The following is a 5,977-nucleotide window of genomic DNA, read 5'->3' as shown; positions in this document are numbered from 1 at the left end:
GCACGAGGCAGTTTAATTTGGAGACACAAATATGCTAATGCGGAACAGCACCCCCTATAGTTGCAAGAAGTTAAGAAGGAAAGAAATTCCACAAATTAACTTTTGATTAATTTATTAATTAACTGTTAATTGAAATGCATTCCAGGTGACTACCTCATGAAGCTGGTTGAGAGAATGCCAAGAGGGTGCAAAGCTGTCATCAAGGCAAAGGGTGGCTATTTGAAGAATCTCAAATATAAAATGCATTTTGATTTGATTAACACTGTTTTGGTTACTACATGATTCCATATGTGTTATTTCATAGTTTATGTCTTCACTATTATTCTGCAACGTAAAGAAAAACCCTTGAATGAGTAGGTGTTCTAAAACTTATGACCGGTAGAATAGGTATTCCTCTTTTCCAGATGGGATAGGGCAGTGTGCAGAGTGATGGCGATTGATCCTTGACTAATCTCTCAAAGCACTTCATGATGACAGAGGTGAGTGCTACGGGGCGATAGTCATTTAGTTCAGTTTCCTTTGCCTTCTTGGGTCAAGGAACAATGGTGGCCATCTTGAAGCATGTGGGGACAGCAGACTGGGATAGGGAGAGATTGAATATGCCCGTAAACAAACCAGCCGGCTGGTCTGCGCATACTCTGAGGACGCGGCTAGGGATGTCCTCTGGGCCGGCAGCCTTGCGAGGGTTAACACGTTTAAATGTTTTACTCACGTCGGCCACGGAGAAGGAGAGCCCACGGTCCTTGGTAGCGGGCCGCGTCGGTGGAAATGTGTTATCCTCAAAGCAGGCAAAGAAGGTGTTTAGCTTCTCCGGAATCAAGACGTTGGTCTCGGCGATGTGGCTGGTTTTCCTTTTGTGGTCCATGATTGTCTGTAAACCCTTTCACATACGTCTTGTGTCTGAGCTGTTGAATTGCAACTCGAGTTTGTCTCTATACTGACATTTAGCTGGTTTGATTGCCTTGCGGAGTGAATAACTATACTATTTGTATTCTGCCATATTCCTAGTCACTTTGCCATGGTTAAATGCAGTGGTTCGCACTTTCAGTTTTGCGTGAATGCTGCCATTTATCCATGGTTTCTGGTTAGGGTAGGTTTTAATAGCCTCAGTGGGTACTACATCTCCTATGCACTTCCTTATAAACTCAGTCACTGTATCAGTGTATACGTCTAGATTATTTTTGCAAGCTACCTGGAACATATCCCAGTCCGCGTCATTAAAACAATCCTGAAGCGTGGATTCCGATTGGTCAGACCAGCGTTAAATAGTTCTTAGCACGAGTACTTCCTGTTTGAGTTTCTGCCTATAGGAAGGGAGGAGCAAGATGGATACGTGATCAGATTTGCCGAAAGGAGGGCGGGGGAAGGCCTTATAAGCATAGCAATGGTCGAGAGTTTTAGCAGCGCGAGTACAACAGTCGATGTGTTGATAGAACTTCAGCAGCCTGGTCCTCGGATTTGTTTTGTTAAAATTGTTAGATTTGTTTTGTTAAAATCCCCAGCTACAATAAATGCAGCCTCAGGATATCTGGTTTCCAGTTTGCATAAAGTCCAGTGAAGTTATTTGAGGGCCGTCGTGGTATCGGCTTGAGGGGGACATGAACGGCCGTGGCTATGACTGAAGAGAATTCTCTTGGGAGATAATACGGTCAGCATTTGATTGTGAGGTATTCTAGGTCGGGTGAACAAGAGGACTTGAGTTCCTGTATGTTACTACAATTACATCATGAGTCATTAATCATGAAACACACACCGCCACCCTTCTGTTTCCCGCAGAGATATTTATTCCTGTCTGCGCGATGGACTGAGAATCAGTCTGGCTGGACTGATTCTGACAGAGTAACCCGAGAGAGCCATGTTTCCATCAAACAAAGTATGTTACAGGCCCTGATGTCTCTCTGGAAAATAAATCCTTGCCCTGAGCTCGTCAACTTTGTTATCCAAAGACTGAATATTAGCGAGTAATATCCTCGGAAGCGGTGGGAGGTGTGCGCGCTAGACGTAAGGCCTTGCCATCGGCACCATCTTCAGCATAGCTTCCTTCACTGTCCCAGTTCCCTTACTGACCTCTGTAACCGGCACCACTGTAATGCTATGGGTATAGCTTCCTTCACTGTTCCTGCTCCCTTACTGACCTCTGTAACCGGCAGCCAGCTGTATGCTATGGGTACAGCTTCCTTCACTGTCCAGTTCCCTTACTGACCTCTGTAACCGGACCACTGTATGCTATGGTAAGCTTCCTTCACTGTCCTGTTCCTTACTGACCTCTGTAACCGGCCACTGTACTGCTATGGGTATAGCTTCCTTCACTGTCCTGTTCCCTTACTGACCTCTGTAACCGGCACCACTGTATGCTATGGTAAGCTTCCTTCACTGTCCAGTTCCCTTACTGACTCTGTAACCGGACCACTGTATGCTATGGGTATATCTTCTACTGTCCTGCTTCCTTACTGACTTGTAACGGGACCACTGTAATGCTATGGGTATAGCTTCCTTCACTGTCCTGTTCCCTTACTGACCTCTGTAACCGGCACCACTGTATGCTATGGGTATAGCTTCCTTCACTGTTCCTGTTCCTTACTGACTCTGTAACCGGGACCACTGTATGCTATGGGTATAGCTTCCTTCACTGTCCTGTTCCCTTACTGACCTCTGTAACCGGCACCACTGTAATGCTATGGGTATAGCTTCCTTCACTGTTCCGTCTTACTGACCTCTGTAACGGCACCACTGTACTGCTATGGGTATAGCTTCCTTCACTTGTCCTGTTCCTTACTGACCTCTGTAACCGGGACCACTGTACTGCTATGTTAGCTTCCTTCACTGTCCCTGCTCCCTTACTGCCTCTGTAACCGGCCCCACTGTGCTGTTAACATGCTTCCTTCACTGTCCCTGTTCCTACCACTGCTAGAACTAGTGACCCTCTGCTTACTAGCAGCTGCACCACCAGCACTACCCACTGGGCACAGACATCAGTTCAATGTCTAGTTTTGATTTATATTTGATTGAGTTGTCAACTAACGGGAAATCAAACAAAAAAAATGTAGGTTAAAAGTTGGATGAAAAAAGACTCCCTTAGTTAATTTAAGGAGCGGACCCTTTTTTTTCATTTTTTGCCTAAATATACGTATCCAAATCTAACTGCATGTAGCTCCAGGACGTAGCAAGGATATGCATATTCTTGATATAATTTGGAAGGAAACACTTTGAAGTTTGTGGAAATGTGAAATTAATGTAGGAGAATACCACATTAGATCTGGTAAAAGATATACAAACAACAAAGCATTTGTTTTCCCCACATTTTTTGTTGCATCATCTTTTAAATGCAAGTGAAAGGCAGACAGTGATGTCGGATTCTGATGTAATTTAGATGTTGTCCACCAGATGGCAGCAGTGTGTGTGCAAAGTTCCAGACTGATCCAGTGAAGAATTACATCCTACACAATATTTTGTATAAAATCTGCCAGGAGTTTTCCCAAATGTGCCGAATTGTTTTTCAAGTACATAACTATAGAGAACATATAAAAATGCTATGGTAATACAACATTTAAGTTTGCACACTCCCAGGAATGTCATACATGATGGATCATTYGCTTCCCTACAGAAAAGACACTAACCTTCACACATGGCCGGGCAGGGTGGGTGTGTAGCCAGAGGTGGGTGTGTAGTGTGTAGCCAGAGGTCAAACTGTAAAACCCAGTTCCTACATTTGAATATAAAAATAGATTTTTCAAACAGAACTACACTAGATTTTATCTCTGGGACCCTCAGGATGACAAATCAGAGAAAGATTACTGAATGTAAGTACTTATTTACCTTCAGAGGTGAATGTACCAAACCAGTTGCCGTGATAAAAGTGTTTTGTTGTTGTGCACTATCCTCAAACAACAGCATGGTATGTTTTTGCTGTAATAGCTACTATAAATTGGACACTGCAGTTAGATTAACAAGAATTTAAGCTTTCTGCCCATATAAGACATGTCTATGTCCCGGAAAGTTGGCTGTTGTTTACAACACCATTCTAGTCACATATCGCATACTGAGCAGCAACTGTCCTGTATAAGGGACACCGATCCCGTAGAGGTTCTAATTAATTATGTTTTTCTAATCCAATCAGTTTTCCACGTTGATTCAACGTCATCACATAGGCTTTTTGGTTGAAATTATGTGGAAACCACTTTGATTCAACCAGTTTTTGCCCAGTGGGTAGCAATTCAGTGACATGACTTCTCTCTTCCCCTCTCCGTCTATCCCTTTCGCTCTCTTTCTCTCTCCAGAATTCAGCCCCTGTCTGAGGCCCTGGGGGATCTCTACAAGCAGTTCAACTCTCTAAAGGATGAGCTGGGAAGGCTCAGCTCCAAGTTCGACAGGATGGAGGGCTTCGTAGATGACCTGCAGGCTGGGAAACTCCCCCGGCCCCCTGTGTGGACCCCTCCTCAACGCCCCGTACGGAGGGTTTCACCCCGGCCTCCGCTGAGGATGCCACCGGGGGCAGAGATGAGGGCACCGTTAAGAGGAGAGGTGAGGGCACCACCAAGGGCACAGATAAGGGTACAGATGAGGACTCCAAACCGGGAAAACGGCACGGGTTCAGGGTTCACGGGGACTAGAGGAAGGAGGATCCCTAGGCCTTAGTCAATGATTGACAGGTGTACTGTACAAACAATAAACAATAAACTAACCTAGTGTTGATGCTCGCCAATGTTTTATAGTTTATCGTTATACTTATCATTATAGCTATCGTCCTTAGTCTCAACTACATCACCACTCCTCTCTGAACCAGGTCAACACAGAATTGATGATAGTGTACTGTATCTCTGTTGTCAGTACAAGCTAACTTTCAATAACATTATCATTTGTGATTGATGATTTGTGTTGATGTGTGATGGACATGATGTGTGATGGACATAATGTAGTCTAGAAATGTTCTTATCATTGGATTCATCTCATATTATAATAAGTGGATCCATACACAATATGTCTCTGTATAGTATCTGTAAATACTAGGGGTGAAACGGTTCACAAAACTCTTGGTTCGGTACGAAACGGTACAGTGGTGTCACGGTTCGGTTTCAATACATCGTCAAAATAAGAAATATGTCATTTGTATTTAGATTTTACATGTATTATAATAGTAACATGGGTAGCTTGAATACCCAGGAGCATATGGAAACAAAGGGACAATAAAAAACAGCAGGTCCTGCCTTATAACATGAAATAAAACAGTCATTTAAAACAGTGACTATGTCAGCCGCTGTGGAAAATACCCTCTCACACAGCCAGGTAGCTGTGACTATGTCAGCCGCTGTTACATATTCAGCCCGCTGTGAGAGAAAAAGATAATAACCCATGTTTCCCGGCTGAGGGACAGGAACAAACACCTGAACGCGAAAGAAAACACACAAGGAGTCCCAGGCAACAGCCAGGCAGCCCTGGAGAATTACCCTCTCTTTAGGGACAGACCCGGTCCCAGGGCACAAGCCAGGCAGCTGTGAGGAATACCCATAGGGAATAGTCACTTATTTTTTCGTTTTCTGTTCCCTCCTTATTTTCCTTTATTTTCCTTTTCCTTCGTATCCTACTTTGCTTTTCTTTTTCGTTATCCTCTTTCCCTCTTTCTCTTTTTCTTACTCTCCTGCTTCTCCTCCTTACTTCTCCTTTCTATGCTTATTTTTTCTTTTTCTCATTTACACCCTTCTTTTCTCTTAGTCTTTCTTTTTTTATTTTTTTTTTGTTTTTCTTGTTCTAGGGACAGAGGGTCCCAGGCACAGCCAGTAGCTGTGACATATGTCAGCCCTGTGAAGAATACCCTCTCGCTAGGCAGTCCAGGCCAAGCCATGTGCACGTGACATGTCAGCCCTGTGGAGAATTACCCTCTCGCTAGGGACAGAGCGTCCCAGCACAGCAGGCAGCTGTGACAATGACTGTCAGACACTTGGAGAATACCCTCCTTCGCTAGGGGACAGAGCGTTCCCAG

At 44.2% G+C, this 5,977-nt stretch overlaps 1 pseudogene; it reads left to right on the top strand.

The window, feature by feature from the left end:
- LOC112077967 (neuronal acetylcholine receptor subunit alpha-3-like) overlaps nucleotides 1-4,635 on the top strand; it is a 43,962-nt pseudogene extending 39,327 nt beyond the window's left edge.
- The last annotated feature ends 1,342 nt before the right edge of the window (nucleotides 4,636-5,977 follow it).

The sequence above is a fragment of the Salvelinus sp. IW2-2015 genome, unplaced genomic scaffold, assembly GCF_002910315.2.
Source record: "Salvelinus sp. IW2-2015 unplaced genomic scaffold, ASM291031v2 Un_scaffold5102, whole genome shotgun sequence".
NCBI lineage: Eukaryota > Metazoa > Chordata > Actinopteri > Salmoniformes > Salmonidae > Salvelinus > Salvelinus sp. IW2-2015.
Note: the sequence above shows the minus strand (reverse complement) of the source record. Positions and strands in the feature narration are given on the sequence as shown.